The sequence below is a fragment of the Lissotriton vulgaris genome, chromosome 5 (genome assembly GCF_964263255.1).
Source record: "Lissotriton vulgaris chromosome 5, aLisVul1.2, whole genome shotgun sequence".
Classification (NCBI taxonomy): domain Eukaryota; kingdom Metazoa; phylum Chordata; class Amphibia; order Caudata; family Salamandridae; genus Lissotriton; species Lissotriton vulgaris.
Window position 1 is genome coordinate 1,252,219,150 of NC_141693.1, and position 24,019 is coordinate 1,252,243,168.

General features: G+C 45.7%; 1 protein-coding gene across 2 annotated transcripts in view; it reads right to left on the minus strand.

Moving 5' to 3' along the window:
- The window catches only part of LOC147712416 (omega-hydroxyceramide transacylase-like), a 565,370-nt gene that overhangs the window by 84,933 nt on the left and 456,418 nt on the right, over window positions 1–24,019 (minus strand). The window lies entirely within an intron of this gene.

Genomic DNA, 24,019 nt, shown 5'->3' on the forward strand with positions numbered 1-24,019 from the left:
CCAATTCTGTTGTGGTTGGTAACATTGGTCCTGATACTGGTTACTATTGGTTGGTCCTGATGGTCGGTTGTCACTTCCAGAGCTATACGAATAGTCCGAGAAATTGGTGAACCTCCTATTGCCTCGGTAACCACCCCTTCCTCTGTAAAAGAAACGTCCTTTTTATCTTGCTTGAAGTAATCTTCTTGTAGGTATGGGTACGTTCTTTTTTTATCGTGGTATTGTATGTCTTTCGCTAGTTTGTCCAATTTTTTGGCTTGTGCTTCAGTGTCGAAGTCCTTCAGGGTCTTATTAAGTCTTTCTAAAGTTTCTCTGGCACTGGTAAAAGCACTGTGGCTGGATATCTCCTGTTTGAGTACTTCGATCTCCTTGGAGAGCTGTTCTACTTGTTCCCAAGGTGTTTCGACCCCTAGTACCATTCAGTGGCGTGAGCAATTATTTGCGACAAAACTAAAGCCCTCTTTAAATTTTGGATTGTCCACAAAGATCACCGGTTTGTAACGTACTTGGAGCCCAGATGGAATTATGTTTGCTTGAAGGTATTTAGTAAGTAGATGGCCATGTAATCTTGTATGCACCAGTTTTTTCTCAAGTCTTTCCAACTTATAAATTTTCTCATTCAATGAATAATCAATATTCGAAGGATTAGAACTGAGGAAAGTAGTGCCTGAGTCTCCCTCTATTAGATTCTTGATGTATTCCTCTGTGTAAGAAAGGATTTCATGTTCATTCATGTTAAACCCAGTAAAGTAAATTATAAAAATAGTAATAATTGTGAAAGAAACCCTCGCAAGACAGCTCTTGCTCTGAGAGTGATAAGTTTTAGAGGGGTTTGCCCTTAAAAGTACCCGACTTGGGTCATATCATAGGTACAATAGTAAGATAGTCGGTATAGTGAAATAGTGTTATCGCTCCTTTAGACAGTAGACCATGGAGTGAATCAAAATTAATTGCTTCAAGACCGTGAATTAAATTCATTCAATCAAGTCATCGGTACATGCTCTTGGAATTCAGAATATTTGTGTACATTTTTATGATTTTTGCATAATTTCATTATGTACAATGTAATCTCATTATTTACAGTATAATACAGTGCTCTCGGTGCAAAGGAGAAAGAGGATTGAAAGGAATTGGGAGTGGTAGGGTCAGTGAGGGACAGGGTAAAGGTGATGTGATGTGGACACAATTCAATTGAGTACAATGGAACCTTTACTGCCTAGTTTAGGTCTATTGTTCCCTTCATAAAACATTACACATAGGGTGACATAAATTCATTTTTTTCAATCCTATGGTGTATGTCGATGAACATATGGTTGTCAACGTTTCGACCCCTGGTTGATAAGGGTTAATGATTCCTCATTCTGGTGTCTTCCTCAGGACAGGATGTGGTGGTGGAGCACCTGTAACTATAAATGCTATTCAGTACGTGTCTGAGAGAAAGGGTCTACTGTTATCAAAAGTAACCTGGAATGTACCTACTCTTCAAGTCAGCTCCAAATATCAGAACTTGTATGGCGGCAGCGACGCTCAGCTGTATCTGTGGGGTGAGATCATCAGGTTACACATCAAAAAGGACATGGGAATGTTCTGTGTGACTCGAGAATAAGGGATGAATAAGGGAGAAATACTCAGGTGTACGCCGGATACTCTCCCAGGGATACTTCCTGTGTATCGATATCAATGTGGTTATTTAGATTATGCAGCTACCCAGTCTGCATCAGTCTATTATGTCCCAAAGTCAATCCAATTATGCAGATTTAAAGGGGGAGTGTGTCTATTATGTCCCAAAGTCAATTGAATTATGCAGATCTAAGGGGGGGGAGTGTGTCACTAATCAGTCAACACCCGCATCCTACAGAGAAACTATCCGATGTTAAAATGTTAAAAAGGTGCGTATTTTGAGTACAGGACAAGTTAAAACAGTTGCTACTGTAGGGGTATCAAGAATTCATTTAGATAGGTTGGTCTGTGCTTGAAATAGTGGAAAGTAGTTCCACTGGTTAGCCGTCAATAGCGTAGGAGTCCAGTCAACAGATAGCCTCGTGTGTTTTAAGAGGTGCATAAGGCGGCCTGGTCTATGACAAAATCCATTCCGGCATTATAGATTAAAGATTAGCCGCACATAAGTCTGAACATAAACGTGCGGCGAAGAGAGGGAGCGACTCAGATCAATAAACCGGCTTACAGAACGATGGTGGATGACTGACTCCGGGATTGGAATCAACCTGTAGCGGCCCTTTGGTCGCGGGAAATGGAGTACACTCAACCCGGCTCTGGTTATTAAACCGGCTGCTGATGCCACAAGATGGTTGTTTTAGTATTAAATGTTTTTATTCAGAGCAACAAAAAACTCCAACCCATGCATGTAAAGGCACCGGTCATACATTCACAGTTGTAAAGAAATTCTTGACTGGCAGCAGTATTGTTTGGTATAAATTAACACAGCAAGCCACCTACAACCCTGCCGGGCCGGCCGCGTCAAACTAATGGAGCATGAGTCGGAAGCTGTAGCAATCTGTGCAAAACGGTAAAACCCCCAACAAGCCCCAACAACCCCCCCATCTTGTGCCCCACCCCCCTTCTTGTCCGCTAAAGTATGCTGGCCTGACCCCTTCCATTACAGCTAGTCTAGTGAGGTGGCACCCGCGCCCTTCCGCCTTGAAGTGCGTGCCTCCGAGTCTTGGCCCGAGGTTCCGGGATAGGAGTATCTGCCAAATGCAGTAGACGTAGGTAGCAAGGGCAGCTCAATTCCCTAAATTCCCCAGTGAGCAGCGCCAGAAACGGTCGCCAGATTTCTGCGAACTCCTCACCCCGCCCCGCTGCAGTCAGGGACAGCTTCTCCATCCCCAATACCATCCAGAGCCTATGGAGCCAGCCAAGGTGCATGGGGGGTTGTGGGTCTCTCCAGCGTGCCACTATATTTTGTATCGCGGCACCCAGCGCTATAGCAATCAACCTTCCTCTCATGGATTTCAGGGGATACATCAGTGTGTTCGGCAGACCCAATAGCACATAAGCAGGGAATCGGGGGAGTTGAGTGTCTAAGTGTGCATCTATGAGATCTAGGATGGTGGACCAGCATTGTTGCAGCTTCTCACAGCTCCAGAGTAGGTGTTCAAGTGTGCATCTTTCCCCACACCCCCTCCAGCAGCGATCGCTTGTCTTGGGGTCCCATCTATGTATGCGTGCCGGGGTGTGGTACCAATACATGGCTACTTTCGTAAGGGTCTCCGTGAGGCCAGTATGGTAAGCCGAGTGTCTGGCTCTATGAATGATTCCCTCCCATTCCTTCCGTGTGAGTTGCCTCCCAAGGTCCTCCTCCCATCTCGCCTTCCCTGGGTGATAGGTGTGTATGTGTGTAAGGAGTAGGTGTTGGTACAGGTCGGAAAGCAGTTTCTTCTCTGACGTGCGGGTGAGAAGCCATTTTTCATAAGGCGTGGGGAATCGTTGCGCGCCCGGGCGAACGGACGGGTGCAGGACCCAATGCCTGACCTGCAGGTAGGGGAGCCGATCCGCCTCCTGTATCCCGTAATCCTCTCTCACTTTCTGAAAAGAAAGGACTCCCTCCAGGTTAAAAATATGCCCCACCTCCCTGTAGGGGGTGGCCCGCCACGTTTTGAATGCCTGCGGATCCAGGCCGGGTGTAAAATCGGGGTTCCCAAAAATGGGCGTCAGCGGGGAAGGGAATGATGTGAGTTCACTCCGCACCGCCACCTGATTCCGGGATTTTCATCACCGTACTTGTGATATACGACGCGTAAAGATTCGGGGGTCTGTGACACCTCGGCAGGAAGGGTACACCCTGGAGGGGGTGGCCGGCCACCGCCTGGTCTTGAAAGAGCCAGTGCTTGCTGGATTCAAGTTGGTACCACTCAACCAGAGTGCGTAGCTGTGCCGCTTGGAAGTACAAGGTGAGGTCCGGTAGACCCACGCCCCCGTGCGCCGGTGGAAGAGACACTATGCGCTGCTTGAAGCGGGGACGGCGCCCATTCCAGACATAGCGTGTCAGGTCTGCCTGGGTCTTCTGAAGCCAACCCGTTGGAGGGCGTAGCGGGAGTGTTTGAAAGATGTAGAGAATCTGCGGCAAAAGCGCCATCTTAATTGCCGCCACTCGCCCGAGCCAGGATAGAGTGAGGCGGTTCCACTTTCTCAGCGTCTCATTGATTTGCATGCCCAGTTTGGCATAATTAGCGTCAGCTGTTCCCGGCACCGTAGGCGCCAAGAGGACCCCCAGGTATGAAACCGTGGACGCTGACCACTGCAGGTCGAATTCGGATTTGGCGTCCGCCAGAACGTCAGCGGGTAGGGACACGTTCAGAGCCACCGACTTGTCAACGTTGATTTTAAAGCCTGACGCTTGCACGAAGGAGTGCAACTCTACTCTTTGTGGAGTGGTGTGGCTCACTGGTTAGAGGCGGCAGACCCGTAAGCAGAGAACGGCCTGGGACCAGGGTTCAATTCCCGATGCGGAAAAAATCTTCTATCAAAGAGCAATTTCTCCGGAGGCGGAGAAATTGTCCAAATGGTAAGTTGTCGCGGAGGCTTCTCGTGTGGTGGCTATTATATCTGAGTAGCGTGTTCCTTTCCATTGGCTTCCTGTACAGGGTGGTGTATAGGTGCCCATCGGCAGATTTTATGCTTAAATCAAGGAAGTCAATACTATCTCTGCTCCAATGCATTGTAAATTTGCTGTCGGTAGATTGTGTGTTGAGACAAGCTAGTTAAAATGCAAGATCTTCATCATTTCCTGTCCACAGCATGACCACATCATCAATGTATCGTTGCCATTCGCTGATGCTATTCCTGTGTGGGTTTGCTGGCGACAAAATGCAATTCTGTTCATAGTCGTCCATATAGAGGATGGCCAGTTCCGGAGCGAAGGCAGCTCGCATGGCTACTCCCTTATTTTGAATAAAATACTCATTTTGGAAAATGAAAAAGTTTTTTGTCATCGCCACTTCTAGAAGTTCTATTATGAAGTCAGTTGGGACCGCCGCAGGTTGTGGTCGTCTCTGTAGTGCTCTGGCTATTGATTCAAGTGCTGGTACTTGGGGGATGCTCGTATAAAGCGAGACAATATACATTGTAACCAGTATTTGTTTGTCTTTATCGAAGGCCATCCGGTCCATCAGGTTGATCACTTGCATAGTATCTCTCACATACGTTGCTGTAGTTTCTGCCAGAGGTTTCAGACAAATGTCCACATATTTACATATGGGTTCCAAGAGGGTGCCGCATCCCGATATTATGGGGCGTCCCGGGGGTTTCTGTGGTTTTTTGTGCACTTTGGGTAAGGTGTAGATTGTTGGCACTCTTGGTTGGTTCACATTGAGATATTCATACTCCTTGGTGTTAGGAAAACCCGCCTCTTTGCCTCTTCTTGTGATCTCCTGAAACTTAATCCTGATCTCCTTGGTAGGGTCGCTCGGGATTGCTGTGTAGCTGACACCATCCCTCAGTTGTAAGTAGATTTCATCTTTGTAGTCTTGTACATCCTGTAAGACAATTGCTCCCCCCTTGTCTGCTGGTTTTATCACAATAGATTTGTTGTTCCTTAAAGAGTTGAGGGCTTCTCTCTCGCCTATCGAGATGTTATGATTCACATATGGTCTTGTTGTACAGATTTCCATCACATCTCTGAGTACCATACTTTCGTAAGATAAAATCCTGTGGGGGACAGAGTGTGTCGGAGGAGTAAAGGTCGAGGCAGGCAGTAGTCCAGTGAAAGATGATAGGACAGTGGGGAGGGAGTGCTTGAAGAAATGTCTCAGCCTTATTTTGCGGAAAAATCTGAACAGTTCTGTCTTAATATTGAACTTGTTGGCATGTGATGTCGGCACGAATGACAAACCTTTGCTTAAAACATTTGTCTCTTCCATTGAAAGTTCATGTCTGGAAAGGTTGATAATTTGATTCTTATGGATTACCATCTGTAGGTTTTTCTCTTGGTTCTGATTTCTCCATGAATCTCGGGCTGGAATCTTATTTGTTTGGGCATCTGTCCCTGTTGCCTTCCCCCGTCCCAGTTCTGTTGGTTCTGGCCTCTTCTGGGTCTTCTGTTCCAAGGATCGCCTCTGCCTCTGGGTGGTCTCCATGTTCTGTCCTCTAAAAAAGGCTGTTGGTGACCCATCTGCCAATTCTGTTGTGGTTGGTAACATTGGTCCTGATACTGGTTACTATTGGTTGGTCCTGATGGTCGGTTGTCACTTCCAGAGCTATACGAATAGTCCGAGAAATTGGTGAACCTCCTATTGCCTCGGTAACCACCCCTTCCTCTGTAAAAGAAACGTCCTTTTTATCTTGCTTGAAGTAATCTTCTTGTAGGTATGGGTACGTTCTTTTTTTATCGTGGTATTGTATGTCTTTCGCTAGTTTGTCCAATTTTTTGGCTTGTGCTTCAGTGTCGAAGTCCTTCAGGGTCTTATTAAGTCTTTCTAAAGTTTCTCTGGCACTGGTAAAAGCACTGTGGCTGGATATCTCCTGTTTGAGTACTTCGATCTCCTTGGAGAGCTGTTCTACTTGTTCCCAAGGTGTTTCGACCCCTAGTACCATTCAGTGGCGTGAGCAATTATTTGCGACAAAACTAAAGCCCTCTTTAAATTTTGGATTGTCCACAAAGATCACCGGTTTGTAACGTACTTGGAGCCCAGATGGAATTATGTTTGCTTGAAGGTATTTAGTAAGTAGATGGCCATGTAATCTTGTATGCACCAGTTTTTTCTCAAGTCTTTCCAACTTATAAATTTTCTCATTCAATGAATAATCAATATTCGAAGGATTAGAACTGAGGAAAGTAGTGCCTGAGTCTCCCTCTATTAGATTCTTGATGTATTCCTCTGTGTAAGAAAGGATTTCATGTTCATTCATGTTAAACCCAGTAAAGTAAATTATAAAAATAGTAATAATTGTGAAAGAAACCCTCGCAAGACAGCTCTTGCTCTGAGAGTGATAAGTTTTAGAGGGGTTTGCCCTTAAAAGTACCCGACTTGGGTCATATCATAGGTACAATAGTAAGATAGTCGGTATAGTGAAATAGTGTTATCGCTCCTTTAGACAGTAGACCATGGAGTGAATCAAAATTAATTGCTTCAAGACCGTGAATTAAATTCATTCAATCAAGTCATCGGTACATGCTCTTGGAATTCAGAATATTTGTGTACATTTTTATGATTTTTGCATAATTTCATTATGTACAATGTAATCTCATTATTTACAGTATAATACAGTGCTCTCGGTGCAAAGGAGAAAGAGGATTGAAAGGAATTGGGAGTGGTAGGGTCAGTGAGGGACAGGGTAAAGGTGATGTGATGTGGACACAATTCAATTGAGTACAATGGAACCTTTACTGCCTAGTTTAGGTCTATTGTTCCCTTCATAAAACATTACACATAGGGTGACATAAATTCATTTTTTTCAATCCTATGGTGTATGTCGATGAACATATGGTTGTCAACGTTTCGACCCCTGGTTGATAAGGGTTAATGATTCCTCATTCTGGTGTCTTCCTCAGGACAGGATGTGGTGGTGGAGCACCTGTAACTATAAATGCTATTCAGTACGTGTCTGAGAGAAAGGGTCTACTGTTATCAAAAGTAACCTGGAATGTACCTACTCTTCAAGTCAGCTCCAAATATCAGAACTTGTATGGCGGCAGCGACGCTCAGCTGTATCTGTGGGGTGAGATCATCAGGTTACACATCAAAAAGGACATGGGAATGTTCTGTGTGACTCGAGAATAAGGGATGAATAAGGGAGAAATACTCAGGTGTACGCCGGATACTCTCCCAGGGATACTTCCTGTGTATCGATATCAATGTGGTTATTTAGATTATGCAGCTACCCAGTCTGCATCAGTCTATTATGTCCCAAAGTCAATCCAATTATGCAGATTTAAAGGGGGAGTGTGTCTATTATGTCCCAAAGTCAATTGAATTATGCAGATCTAAGGGGGGGGAGTGTGTCACTAATCAGTCAACACCCGCATCCTACAGAGAAACTATCCGATGTTAAAATGTTAAAAAGGTGCGTATTTTGAGTACAGGACAAGTTAAAACAGTTGCTACTGTAGGGGTATCAAGAATTCATTTAGATAGGTTGGTCTGTGCTTGAAATAGTGGAAAGTAGTTCCACTGGTTAGCCGTCAATAGCGTAGGAGTCCAGTCAACAGATAGCCTCGTGTGTTTTAAGAGGTGCATAAGGCGGCCTGGTCTATGACAAAATCCATTCCGGCATTATAGATTAAAGATTAGCCGCACATAAGTCTGAACATAAACGTGCGGCGAAGAGAGGGAGCGACTCAGATCAATAAACCGGCTTACAGAACGATGGTGGATGACTGACTCCGGGATTGGAATCAACCTGTAGCGGCCCTTTGGTCGCGGGAAATGGAGTACACTCAACCCGGCTCTGGTTATTAAACCGGCTGCTGATGCCACAAGATGGTTGTTTTAGTATTAAATGTTTTTATTCAGAGCAACAAAAAACTCCAACCCATGCATGTAAAGGCACCGGTCATACATTCACAGTTGTAAAGAAATTCTTGACTGGCAGCAGTATTGTTTGGTATAAATTAACACAGCAAGCCACCTACAACCCTGCCGGGCCGGCCGCGTCAAACTAATGGAGCATGAGTCGGAAGCTGTAGCAATCTGTGCAAAACGGTAAAACCCCCAACAAGCCCCAACAACCCCCCCATCTTGTGCCCCACCCCCCTTCTTGTCCGCTAAAGTATGCTGGCCTGACCCCTTCCATTACAGCTAGTCTAGTGAGGTGGCACCCGCGCCCTTCCGCCTTGAAGTGCGTGCCTCCGAGTCTTGGCCCGAGGTTCCGGGATAGGAGTATCTGCCAAATGCAGTAGACGTAGGTAGCAAGGGCAGCTCAATTCCCTAAATTCCCCAGTGAGCAGCGCCAGAAACGGTCGCCAGATTTCTGCGAACTCCTCACCCCGCCCCGCTGCAGTCAGGGACAGCTTCTCCATCCCCAATACCATCCAGAGCCTATGGAGCCAGCCAAGGTGCATGGGGGGTTGTGGGTCTCTCCAGCGTGCCACTATATTTTGTATCGCGGCACCCAGCGCTATAGCAATCAACCTTCCTCTCATGGATTTCAGGGGATACATCAGTGTGTTCGGCAGACCCAATAGCACATAAGCAGGGAATCGGGGGAGTTGAGTGTCTAAGTGTGCATCTATGAGATCTAGGATGGTGGACCAGCATTGTTGCAGCTTCTCACAGCTCCAGAGTAGGTGTTCAAGTGTGCATCTTTCCCCACACCCCCTCCAGCAGCGATCGCTTGTCTTGGGGTCCCATCTATGTATGCGTGCCGGGGTGTGGTACCAATACATGGCTACTTTTGTAAGGGTCTCCGTGAGGCCAGTATGGTAAGCCGAGTGTCTGGCTCTATGAATGATTCCCTCCCATTCCTTCCGTGTGAGTTGCCTCCCAAGGTCCTCCTCCCATCTCGCCTTCCCTGGGTGATAGGTGTGTATGTGTGTAAGGAGTAGGTGTTGGTACAGGTCGGAAAGCAGTTTCTTCTCTGACGTGCGGGTGAGAAGCCATTTTTCATAAGGCGTGGGGAATCGTTGCGCGCCCGGGCGAACGGACGGGTGCAGGACCCAATGCCTGACCTGCAGGTAGGGGAGCCGATCCGCCTCCTGTATCCCGTAATCCTCTCTCACTTTCTGAAAAGAAAGGACTCCCTCCAGGTTAAAAATATGCCCCACCTCCCTGTAGGGGGTGGCCCGCCACGTTTTGAATGCCTGCGGATCCAGGCCGGGTGTAAAATCGGGGTTCCCAAAAATGGGCGTCAGCGGGGAAGGGAATGATGTGAGTTCACTCCGCACCGCCACCTGATTCCGGGATTTTCATCACCGTACTTGTGATATACGACGCGTAAAGATTCGGGGGTCTGTGACACCTCGGCAGGAAGGGTACACCCTGGAGGGGGTGGCCGGCCACCGCCTGGTCTTGAAAGAGCCAGTGCTTGCTGGATTCAAGTTGGTACCACTCAACCAGAGTGCGTAGCTGTGCCGCTTGGAAGTACAAGGTGAGGTCCGGTAGACCCACGCCCCCGTGCGCCGGTGGAAGAGACACTATGCGCTGCTTGAAGCGGGGACGGCGCCCATTCCAGACATAGCGTGTCAGGTCTGCCTGGGTCTTCTGAAGCCAACCCGTTGGAGGGCGTAGCGGGAGTGTTTGAAAGATGTAGAGAATCTGCGGCAAAAGCGCCATCTTAATTGCCGCCACTCGCCCGAGCCAGGATAGAGTGAGGCGGTTCCACTTTCTCAGCGTCTCATTGATTTGCATGCCCAGTTTGGCATAATTAGCGTCAGCTGTTCCCGGCACCGTAGGCGCCAAGAGGACCCCCAGGTATGAAACCGTGGACGCTGACCACTGCAGGTCGAATTCGGATTTGGCGTCCGCCAGAACGTCAGCGGGTAGGGACACGTTCAGAGCCACCGACTTGTCAACGTTGATTTTAAAGCCTGACGCTTGCACGAAGGAGTGCAACTCTACTCTTTGTGGAGTGGTGTGGCTCACTGGTTAGAGGCGGCAGACCCGTAAGCAGAGAACGGCCTGGGACCAGGGTTCAATTCCCGATGCGGCAGGGTCGTGGAGCATGGTCAAAACGGACTCGATAATTCTCGACTCGGTGCCGACTCTAACCAGGGAACACACTCTGCAACTCTGGACATTAAGCTTGCCTCATCTCTACAACGGCCCCCCACAGACGCCGGGGATGCCTGGTTTCACCTTGAAGATACCCAGAAAGGGACCATCTCACAGGGAAAACCAGGACGGGTTCCCCAGCGGTCTTCAGCGCCAGGATACTCCATGGAGTCACAGTGCGCTTTACAAGTACACCCACATTTACATTTTACATTTACCAATAGAGCTCTTAAAGATTGCATGGGGTCCATCAGAGAGAGTAAAACATCATCAGCGTACAGGCTGATCTTGTGCGTGTCCCCCCCGAAGGAGATGCCCCGGATACGAGGATGGTGCCTGACCCTTTGTGCCATTGGCTCCATGTAGAGCGCGAACAGGAGAGGGGAGATCGGACAGCCCTGTTTGGTCCCCCTGCCAATCTGGAGGTGCGGCGAGGTGTGTCCATTGACCCTCACTGTCGCCGTGGGCTGGCGGTAGCAATTAAAGATTCGAGTGCGGGTGATAACCCCTAAGCCGAATCTCTGAAGGGTCTGCTCAAGATAGAGCCAGTGCACCCTATCAAATGCCTTGGGCTGGAGGGCCTGTACATGTCGGCGTTGCCTTTGTTCCCGCAGTTTGCACGCCAACAGCTTCCCACACCGATCTCCCCCCGTATAGTAGGCATGCTTCAGGCGTATCGCGGCAAATTCCGCGACATCCTGGTCCAACGCCGCAAGCATCTTCCGTTCCGTGCAAAGTTGGCGCCATGCCCTGGCCGCTCCGGTGCGCTGATGTAACTGCTCCAACTCCCGGACACGCTGCGAGAGGTCAGCCCTCTTCTGCGCGCGCTCTCTATTGTTGGCTGCTGCCAGAGAGATAAATTCGTCACGAAGGACGGTTTTGAGCGCGACCCATTGGGTGGCCTTGGAAGTGTCCTCGTTAGCATTGTGCCGGAGAAAGTGCTCGATGGCCGTCTTAATCTGTTCCACGAGGGAAGGGCTCTGCAGCAGGCCGTCTCGCAAGCGCCAGTGTCGTTGCGGGCTCGGTGCATCAGGCACCAAGAAAGTTGCTGATATCGGGGAGTGGTCAGAGAGCGAGGCCGGTAGGATTTCTACTCCCTGTACGCGCGCAGCAAGGAGAGTCGAGCAAAGCAGGTAATCTAGTCGCGCGTAAGTCTTGTGGGCTGCGGAATAATGGGTGTAAGTCGTGTTGTGAGGGGGAAAGTGTCTCCACAAATCGAGCAGTCCCAGGTCAGTGAGATGGGCGTGCCCCTCCGCTGACAAGGCTCCCACCTGGTCCAACCTCTGGCTGGAACGATCAGTGACATTATGAAAGACTAGGTTTAGGTCCCCCCCCAGGAGCAGGTGTTGGTGCGTGTTAGCTGTGGCCTCATCCACCGCCGTGCGTAGGAACCTCTCCTGACCCTCATTGGGCGCATACACAGAGCCAATTAGAAGTGTCTGCCCCGCCACCTGGAAGCGGTGGAGCAATAGCCCCCCCTTGATCTCCACCTCCTTTTGCAGCACCTTCCCCTTAAAGGACCTCGCCACCAGTATGGCCACCCTCGCCACCTTCTTAGAGGTGGACGAGAACATCTGCTCGGGAAAGGCCCTGGACCTAAGCCTATGGTGATCCTTGGACAGCAGGTGCGTCTCCTGCAGGAGACAGATGTCAGCTTGTGAGCGCTCTAGGAAGGAGAGGATTGCCTTGCGCTTGTTTGGGCTGTTGAGTCCCCTAACATTTAGGGAAAGAACGGTCAAGTGATACATCAACCCGGATGTGGGGTGTGAACTCGCTGATGGTCAGTGCGGGTCGGTGGCCTAACAGATAAACATTCAGTGCCATCCCGTGGCGCCCAAGATGGTTGTTTTCAGGGTCTGTAAACCTGCCCGTGTTGGCGGTATAGTTGCTTATGGCAGCATCATCAGCCTGAAAATGCCGTAAGCTATTGTGTGGTATAGGGTATACCTAACGCAAGCATTCACTAGCTTAAGACAAAAGGGATTCTATGATCTTACCTCGTCTCCTGCGGTAACTTTACTGGAAAGCAGAGACGCTGTCAAAGCCAGTCCTATCTGCATCACAGGCGGCAGGGGGCGTGGCCTTAACACGCGGTGCTGCCGCTGGATGCCGGGGGAGGTTCGGTTGTTGGTTAGCCAATGGGTGCATGGCCCGGGTGGCTCAGTGCCAAGAAAATGTGCGTGATCTTTAGATGGCTCATAATGGCAGCCATTACCTGTTAATACTCACAACCATTGAACAACAGTTCCAAACGTTTGTGGTGTACATTAAATATTGCTATTATGTCCTTTATCATGGTAAAGCCAAAAGGTTTGGAGATCACAAATTATCGTCATTAGATAGGTCTTGCGATTCTGTTGTTACTATCAATATCATTCCATTATGTACTTTGTGAAACACAGAAGACATATTAGGAGTTTTTTAGATCAAAATGGTTCCATTATATGCATCGTGAAACACATAACACATATTAGGTATGTTTTAGAAAAAACAATCATATACGCTTGTGGTAAAACATACAGTTGGAACTTGCAAATGGCATTGTTAAGTAGTTTACGTCATCTTAATATATTGAATCTCATTATATACACCTCAAAGAACAAAGTCCTAATTAGAACTATTTAACAAGAGTGGTCATAAGTGATCTATCAGTACAGTGTTCATTATGACAGCAAGATAAAACTTGACAATATTTGCAAATATTCTGCCTGCAAAAAGTTCTTTCATTCTGTGCATTATAAGGGGATAGGAAGTACATCTGGGCTGGTATGACGCTGCCTATGTTATATGTATGGCTCAAAAAGGGGATGCGTGTTGTACATCATGTGCTAGAGGCCTAGATCCTCCTATTCAGGTTCAAGACCAGCCATTTGTGCATAAGTAGCATCCAACTCATTAAGGCCGTTCTCAACTGTGTCCAATTAGTGCACCAATTTACACTCCCTTATGTTCATGACGGGACTGAGGTCGCCGCCTCTTGGGCCAAGGGTTATTCTTTCCAGTACCAGCCATTTCATTGATTCTGGACTATGCTCTTTCGTGCGAAAATGTTCGACCAATGGTGCTCCTACTGTTTGGCACCTGATGCGGCTGCAATGTTGTAGAATACGGTTCTTTATTTTCTGTTTGGTCTGGCCTATGTAGGCAAGGTTGCATGGGCAGATAATGGCATATATCACCTCACTGGTGTTACAATTCGTGTGTGATTTCAATTCAATAGTATTGGTTCTGTATGTCCAAGTTTTAGTTTCTAGAGATATGGCACAAGCTTTACATCTGGTCCATTTGTAGTGTCCTACTATCTCAGGTAGGTTCCATAATGTCTGTATTGTTGGCGGCGGGGGTTTATCCAAAAGGGACCGAACAACATGGTCCCTAATGTTTTTGGCTTTTTTGAATGCGTGCATTGGACGTTCTTTAATATCAATGATGTCAGCCACAAGGTCCCAATACTTATTGATCGTCTTTTTTATATTGTTGCTTCTCATGCAGTGTGTTGTTACACATATGATTCTGTCTTGTTTGGATGTACGTTCTTTAGGTGTCAATAAATCCTCTCTGTTATTATACCAGGCCCTCTTTCTGGCTCTTTTTACCAATCTGTTAGGATATCCTCTTTTCCAGGATGCGAGAAATGAGTTCATCTGATTCTTTGAAAAAATCTTCTTTCAAAGAGCAATTTCTCCGGAGGCGGAGAATTGTCCAAATGGTAAGTTGTCGCGGAGGCTTCTCGTGCGGTGGCTATTATATCTGAGTAGCGTGTTCCTTTCCATTGGCTTCCTGTACAAGGTGGTATATAGGTGCCCATCTGCGGATTTTATGCTTAAATCAAGGAAGTCAATACTATCTCTGCTCCAATGCATCCTGTAAGACAATTGCTCCCCCCTTGTCTGCTGGTTTTATCACAACAGATTTGTTGTTCCTTAAAGAGTTGAGGGCTTCTCTCTCGCCTATCGAGATGTTATGATTCACATATGGTCTTGTTGTACAGATTTCCATCACATCTCTGAGTACCATACTTTTGTAAGATAAAATCCTGTGTGGGACAGAGTGTGTCGGAGGAGTAAAGGTCGAGGGAGGCCGTAGTCCAGTGAAAGATGATAGGACAGTGGGGAGGGAGTGCTTGAAGAAATGTCTTAGCCTTAGTTTGCGGAAAAATCTGAACAGTTCTGTTTTTATATTGAACTTGTTGGCATGTGATGTCGGCACGAATGACAAACCTTTGCTTAAAACATTTGTCTCTTCCATCGAAAGATCATATCTGGAAAGGTTATAAATTGGGTTCTTATGGATTACCATTTGTAGGTTTTTCTCCTGGTGCTGATTTCTCCATGAATCTCGGGCTGGAATCTTACTTATTTGGGCATCTGTCCCTGTTGCCTTCCCCCGTCTCAGTTCTGTTGGTTCTGGCTGAATTAAATTCACGGTCTTGAAGCAACTAATTAATCTACTGTCTAAAGGATGGATAACACTATTTCACTATACCGACTATCTTACTATTGTACCTAAGTCTCTGAGTAGGTCTGTATTTGTGAGAGAGAGTATGAGTGGGTCTGTCAGTGGGTGAATGAGTGTCTAAGTGGGTCTGTGAATGTGTGTATGTGTCTGACTGAGTCTGAGAGTGGATGTTAGAGTTTTCTGTACTTTTATGAAAGGGTGCATGAGTGTCAGAGTCGGTCTATGAGTGCGTGTGAGTAGGTCAGTAAGTGGGTGTGTGAGTATCTGAGTGGGTCTGTGAGTGGGTATGTCAGTGGCTGAATAAGTGTCTGAGTATGTGGCTGGTTGTCTAAGTGTCTGTGTGGGTGTATCAGAAGCTGTATCAGTGACTGGGCTATTGAAGAACCGCACCTGCCCCTTTATCCAAAAAGATAAACAATTTTGCATAAAATATCTATCTAAGAGGAGTACTTTCTACCAGTTAATTAATCAACCAACTGACACTTCTGTCTCCTCACCTCCAACAACACTCTTTGTATAATTGAAAACAGAGGAAAAGCATAAACTTTGATATTCCTCATAATCATACTGAAAGCATCAATTGGCATTGCCCCTGGATCTGGACGTCAACTCACATAGTCCTCTATATGAAAAGTTAAACATCATGCAAATAGACCTACTTCCAGAGGACCAAAAGCTCACTGAATCTCCTGAAACACCTGTGTCTTCCGCTTCCAATCGCTGAAGTCCACTACATTGTGTGAATTCCAATCCGCCACTAAATTCTTCTCCCCTTTTAAATACTGAGCTTTCAAAGTTATCACGTGCTCTAAACAATACAGTCACATCTCCTTTTCCCAACTACATTAACTTCTTTGATCTACTTCTTCCCAATCTGTTGTTATATGTTAAAGCAGAAACATTCTCCATCCTATCTTCAACAAAACTGAACAGCCCTGAATCTGTTTCTTGAAACACTGAATGGCAAACACTCCTGCATTTAATTTTAAACAGTTTATATGATTCTGCCTCTCCACTAAACTTCGTTTTCCACCTCCCACTTGATCCTCTAACTGTGCTCTGCAAGCTAAATTGCTCACATCTGATTTTAAAACAAAATCTGCAGCTAAACCAAATACAATGTGGCCATTCCAAGGCTGTAAAATCTCCATCCATCAAATTAACTCTGTCCAAACCTCCTGAGCCACCACTATCTTGTCCCCATGCCAGAGACCTCTTGATAAACCTGATCATTTCAAATTCTGCAGAGCCCTGTAATCCAAGGAAAAACTTCCTGAATTGATGAAGATAGAATCCCAATTACGTGAGCCAACTCCCTCAAATCGACCTCGTCTTTCTCCAACAAATGTGCTACTTCCCTTTTAATTAGAAAAATTTCTTCTCATAACTGCAGCTGTACTTTCACTGTGTCTATAGTAAAACCCAAGAATTCCATCATTCGTGAAGGAAACCAGAAGTGACTTTTCATATTTTTTTAAAAAACCCCAGATACTCCAACAACTCCTTCGTCAAAAGCAACTGAGTTTTCCTAAGCTCCACACCCTGATTCATGTTCAAAATATCATCCAAATAAATTATCATTGTACACCTCTCTCTTTCACAATCCCCACAACAGGTCTCATTACTTTTGAAAAATTCAAGTGTCATATTAATGGTGAAAGACCAGAAATAAGACACTTGAATTGATATAACTGCCCCTCTAATTTGAATTGTATGAAAACCTGACAGTCTAAAGCAGCGATACCCAAAGTACAGCCAGGGGCCACATGTGGCCTTTCTGACCTTTATAGTGGGTCCCCTGGTCTCCAGCAGAACTGGGCTGCTGTTTACTCAACCCAGCACTATCATCAAAAAGTTGTTCTATAAACAGACATTAACATGCAGAAGCACTTTTTCACCTCAGTAAATCAGCACATTAAGAAGTATTAATTTAAAAGTGATCGTTTTCACACATCAATTTAGAAACATTAATTCATCCCCCACCCTGATAATGATTGGTGAACTGAAGTGGCAAGTCAGTTGTTATGCACACTCTTTGGGTGGCCTGGGCTCCTATTATACATGAACAACATATGTGATAATGAAGAAAAGGAGGGGGAATGAAATACAACTATTGCCAAGGATCACACAATTTGGTAAAGTGGGAAGCCAGAATTAATCCCATGTTTTCTGGGTTCACGTTGTTCAATCCAGCCACTAGATGTATACGCATCGCTTAACCTACACCCTCCTTAACCCAAATCCCCCTGACATGACTGCCACCCCGCTGGCATTAATGCGGCCGTTGGTCACATCATGGGCTAAACTTATCGGCCCATAGGAAAATATTTGCGAGTACCCATGGTCTAAAGCAATCAGAACTCAAAAATATGTGTCTTCAGATCAATTTTTACCATCCAATCCAAGACCAAGTCCTGCATAACATCTCCTAACAGATGAATCCTTTCCATCTTGAAATGCCTTTACATTACAAAGTAATTTAATTCTCTCATGTTGATCACAGGTCTCCAACGTTTGTCCTTTTTTCCCCACTAAAAACAGGATACTTACAAACCCAACATGATCCCCATCCACCTCTACAACTGTTCCTTTTTCTAACATCTCAGCCACCTGGTCTGCTACAATCTGTCTTAGATGTTGTTTGAAATGCAACTCCCTTGGAACTTTTCTTTGGATGGGTCTTGAATGGAACTCTATTTGGTACCCCAAAATTGCACTAATCATTATAATTTGTAATCTTTTCCGATTCTTGTACAAAACACTTCAACCTGCTTCCTATCATTCCGTGAATAAAACCAAAAGCAGTCCTCATACTCACCTTGTCCTGACAAATTAATTTGTGCTCCTCCCCTCGCAGGCATAGTCTGCATCCTCTTCATCTCTGGGGAAAAATCAGCTGATCCTTGACTTCCCCTGAACGTTTCTCGTATGTTATTATATAGGCTCTTTTGGTAGATTCTGCCGAAAGTTTGCTCTCTCCTTCAGGCCCTGCCATATAAACTTTCTTCACCATAGAACTATGCGCCTTATCTAAAGCATTGAAAGTCTGGACAGATTTCCCAAGGGATTTTACTAACCCTTCACCAAAAAGCAAACCTCTAGTCTCTGTGTCCATCGTCGTAAAAAGTCAAAATGAATAACACTTCCCTTCACATATGTCTCCTCCACCATGTCAATAATTCTTGCCAATGTACTCAAAACATACAATAACTAATCCTTGCATTGTTGCAATGATCTTGCAAGACGTTTTATTGGTTTTCTTCTCAATTTAAAAAGATATGTAATTAAATCAGGAAGCACATTAAGAGCAATGTCTCCTTACCCCAATTGCTTGGCGAGAACATTCAGCTTTAATAAACTCTGCCACATGATCCATTGGCCACCAATCTGAGGTCCTTGGATGTCTAATTTCTGAAGGGATGCTGGACCTGGTGTCCTTGGTGTGGTTTCCACTGACTTTTTGCCTTCTGCTATCCTGTTTTGCTGACTTCATTTTTTCTGGCTTTAAGACTCTGGGCACTTTACCACTGCTAGCCAGTGCTAAAATGCATGTCTCCGTTCCCTAAAATATGGTAACATTGGCTTGTCTATATTTGGCATGTTTAATTTTCTTAAAAGTCCCTAGTAGAGTGCACTACATGTGCCCAGGGCTTGGAAATTAAATGGTGCAAGGGGGCCTTCAGCACTGATTGTGCGACCCTTTTCAGTAGCCCTTCAAACATGTCTCAGGCCTCAGAACCTGTGTGTGCAATTGTAAACTGCCATGCCAACTAGGCAAGTTAACCCTCTTGCTAGCTCCAAACCTTCATTTTTAATGCATAAAAGTCACCCTTAGGGTAGGCTCTTAACAGCCCTAATACCATGGTACAATATATTTAAAAAGTGGGACATGTACGTTTAAGCTGACATATATGTTTAACTTTTACATGTCATGGTAGTGAAAGCTATTACATTTGTTTTTCACTCCTGTAAGGCGTATCTCTTCCATAGGTTACAATTGGGATTAATTTATTATATTTTATAAGTGTAATTTCTAATTAGGAAAAAATTGAAATTTCAAGTTTGGTGTCTCTCAACTCACAATTTAAAATCACAACTGATGGTAAAGTTGGATTTTAAGTTGCAAGTCTGAAAATGCCACTTTTAGAAAGTTGGAATTTTCTTACTTTAACCATTCTGTGCCTCTGCCTCTCGTTGAATACATGTCTGTGGTGGGTGACAGCTGGGCTTTGTGCATTACCTTTAAACAGCCACACCCAAAGGGAGATTGGGTGATCCTGATGGGCCATCCATATTCTGATGGGCCATTAACATCCTGATGGGTCAATCTGGGCAGGGAGGAGCTGAGACTTGCACCTGAATGGGCTATGCCTATCCCCACACAGTAGCTGCATATCCCCCTGTAGTGAGTCTGGAGCCAGGACAGGGACTTTGTGCACTTCAAACACCTCTCTTTGAAGTGTCCCCACTTCAAAGGCTCAACTGGTTCTAAGTACTGGAAACCTGACACCACCTACTCGGTACACTTCTGCACCTGAGGAAATTCTGTCAGTAAGAAGAACTCCTGGGCTGCTGAAAGGAATGTGACTCTGCTGGACTCTGCTGTACTTTAGTTGATCCCTGCTTTGCTTTGCCTGCTCTGCTACCTGCTACCCTCCTTTCCTAAGAGTGAGAAGGACTGGACCTGCATCTCTGCAGTCCCAGAACCAAAGTGTCTCCAAGAGCTTGCTGGCTTGCCTCCTGTTCTGAAGTCTCGGGGACAACAAATACTTAAAAAAAAACCCGCTACAGCCTCTGGACTCTGCCAACTGTGAGTCCTGCCCTGCCAAGTGGTGCAAAATTCAGTTCTGAGCCAGCATCACTGCCGTTACTCAGAATAAATCAATCTCCCCTTCACCCTGATGCATTGCCCCTGCCGCTCCGGACAAATACATTTCATCGCTGGCTGCATGGGTTGAGGACGACTAGTAAAAGAACCTCCAATGACACATCTCCGAGTGCGCATATCAGAACTGATGCATCACCTATATCCAACAGGATTGACTCTGACGCATCGCGTCCTCTGCTCCTCCCATCGGGTATCAGAGAAAAATACCAAAGCACACACAGTAGTCCAAAAGCATGAAATGAATTCAATGAAAAACATGTTTCCTTCTGCAAACTTGAGGTTATTTTGAATGTGATTTATTGTCTCCACAGTTATTCACATTCCTTGATCCAGATGTGTTATTCAGGACAAACAGGGAGCTGACATGTGTTTTGTGACAAGGACTTTTTCATGCCTGAAAATAACTATTCTAGCAAACACATACTGAAAGCAAAGAGGAGTCAAAGAGCAAGAAGCCTCCGAAATGTCCATGAAATGCGTATTTATACATTAGTGTGGAAAGCACCCAACTTGACACTGGGCATTGATAAGCCTTTCCACTAGCAAAGTCTCCTGTGTAGGCTACCAGAAACAGATTCATACTATTTCAGTGGCACATGGTTGGTCCCTGAATCCGACCAGCACTCCACTGTGGCCGTCCTGAACTTTTGGATTTACCCTGGTCAAGCGCGATCCGATAGTGCCGGTTGGCGCTTGATGCTTTTAAGCACTATATTTGCAGAAATTCTTTAAGGATTTATAACTATGGTTCTACTGATTGGATTTTTGTCATTTTGACCTTGTTCTGTTTAATAAATTAAGCTCTATTTTCTATACAGGAGTGTTATATTTTTGTGTCATGTTTCCACTATTTTACTGTTTTAAGTGTTGCACAAATACTTTACACATTACTTCCTAAGTTAAGCCTGCATGCTCTGTGCCAAGCTAACACAGGGTGAGCATAGGTTAAGTAATGGTGTGTAACTGACTTACCCTGACTAGGATTGTGGTACCGACTTGGACAGGGTGCATACTTTTGCCAACTAGAGACCCTATTTTTAATAAGGGCTAAATTATTTCTGCGTAATAGGATCCTTGGTCTCTGTTCTCACATTATCTTTTAAACTTTCACCACATGCAAACTCATCTTCAAAACTATTATCATACTCCAAATCCAGGATCTATTCATCCAAATTCCTGTGTATCTTGCTGATATCCAACTTAGTGGAAAACATTCTCTTTTGCAGAGTAAATCTTCCCTCTTTGCATACCATGTGGAACACCACTCTTCTTTGAGATGTCAAGGACATCCATTCATCCTTCCTCTGAAAAACCTGATACTCCTGGTCCCCTTCCATACTTCCTCTTTTTCAAACATTTTCCACCTGGACCCCTATTTGCCCTGCCTTCGTCCTCCGATAGACCACAACTCCTCATCATTAACAGTATTCCCTTTCCGGGCACAGATTTTGGTTAATGGAAATCTTTCCGCCGCAGTCTCGATTCAGCGTGGTACAAGACAAGGGTGCCCATTATCACTGATCCTCTTCGATCTATACATTTAGGGGCAGATTTATGTTAACTGGCGCATCCCCAGGGATGCGCCAGTTAACATGCGCCACAGTGCGCCACAGTTCCGCCAGCCATGGTGCGCCGCATTTATAATGCGGCGCACCATGGTGCAAAAACGGCACAGATGCGTGACGCATCTGTGCCGGAAATGTGTCGCATTGCTGGACTTGCGTCGCAAGCGCGACGCAGCTCCAGCAAGGCTCGGGGGTGCCCCATTTTAACAATGCTGCGTCAAGACCTACGCCTGCTTCAAGCAGGCGCAGGCTTTTGACGCAGCATTGGCTTAAAAGTGACTGAGTGAAATCTCATAGATTTCACTCAGCCACTTTTGCGAGGCGCACCTGCCCCGGAACGCCCACCCTGCGCCGGAACGCCCACAAGCGGCGCAGGGCTTTACAGCGTGACGCATCTGCCTAGATGCATCACGTTGTAAATCGTTCGTAGGGATGCGCCACGTTTACGCCGCCTTGCGTGACGCAACAGCGGCGTAAACGTGGCGCAAGGGCCTCATAAATCTGCCCCTAAGCCTTGAGCTCACAGAATGATAATATCTTTCCTTTTAAAATAAATGGGTTTACTAGGAAGATTGCTTTGTATGCTGATGATCTTATGTTATATTCTTCTAATGTTAATTTGACTCTATCTGAGCTAATGGCTGAAGTACAGTCTTTTGGGGAAGTGTCAGGTTACCAAGTTAATAGTGACAAAACCGAGATTATGGCTTGGAATACCGCTGCACAGGCGGTCAGGTTGTCTGAAGAATTAAAGTATCTGGGAGTGTTAGTAGCTCAAGATATAGGAAAGATCCCCAAAACAAACTTGGATAAAGTCTCTAAGGAGGTGGAGCTTTTACTGAAGAGATGGCAGATTCTACCGTTACCTCATTATGGGAGAGTAAACCTGATCAAAATGTGTGTGCTCCCCAAATTTGCCTATCTTTTCAATAATATTCCTTTGGAATTTGATAAAACCGCTCTTTTGAAAATACAGGGTAAGATCTCCTCGTTTGTATGGGCAAGTAAAGGGATCAGGTTATCCTGGAAGAAGCTTAGGCGAAAGATGGTTAAGGGAGGTTTGGGTCTGCCGGACCTTCAGTTGTACTGTTGGGCATATCAATTAAAAAATTGCAGGATGCTACTATTAAAACAAGATAGCTCCTTGATTGGTAGTATGTTTAAAGCCATGCTCTCTGATATGGATAAGGTGGGCTTTATGTATACATTTGGAGCCCCTAAATACTTAAAAAAGATTAGGCTTAAGACTTTATATATGGCGGCTAAATTATGGACTGAGTGTCGAGCTGTTTTAGGCCTGCCGTATTACAGTGATTGGGCTCCAGTGTGGGACTCCCCAGGAATGCCGGAATGCCTTATAGACACACTATCGCTCCCATTAAAAGAGGCTGGAGTCCTATTCTGGAAGGACATATTGGTTGGGAACATCTATTATCCTTGGGAAGTATGGTGGAATATTACCAGCGGAGCCCTTTCCAGACTTAAATTTTACTAAATAGCATCCTGGTGTAGAAGTTTAAACAGGTTAATGCCCGAAGACATCGCCATGGGAGATGAGCTGCAAGATCCAAAGGTTAGAAAAAAGGAAGTTGGTTGTTGGTACCAGCATCTTCTTGAGGCATAAAATAAGAAAATGGAATGCCCATACCTGGTCTGGGAGAAGTGCTTGCCAAGTGAAGATCTGGAAAAGTTATAGCAAGTATCTTTGGAAATGTTATATTCACTAATTAAATCTGCTTGCACTCATTAAAAACCATTTCTTCACACTGCATAGGATATACTGGAAGCCCCTCAAGCTCGCGAAAATAAGGGGAGGTGGAGAGGCTAATTGTACGAGATGTGGAGCCCTGAACGCAGATGATGTCCACATCTTCGCGGCTTGCCCTCGGATCCAAGAGTTTTGGGGCAGCGTGGGTAAGACCATGTCTGATCTATTGGGTATGAAGGTCGAGGTAAGCCCCTCTCTTATTATTTTTGGTATTATATTGAAGCCTGATGGCTTGTTGGGCTTCTCGGGCCTTGAGAGTAAATTGGTATTTTACCTCGTCCTGTTGGCAAGAAGGGAGATCTGTAAGATTTGGCACCAGGCCCTCCCACCAACTTGGAGAGCCTGGTGGAATGCGGTACTATATTTGAGAGATTTGGATCAAAAGGTCAATCAGAATAGGGGTCTGGCAGATCTGGGGTTGTTCTGTCTGGAACCTGTTAGATGGTACTGTCGGTGTTTAATCTACCTGTGCTATCCGATGATTTGACCTCTCGGTCAGCTCCCGATGAGTGGTGTGGTCGGGTGCCACTTAAACACTATCAGTCCACTCCCCCTAGATAAAAAACGACAAGGGCGATATAGGTTGAGAGGTCATTATATCTATGGAGGTCATATGAGGATTAAATAAAAAAAGAAGAAAAAACCCCAAAGTATTTCCTTTCTTTTACCTTCG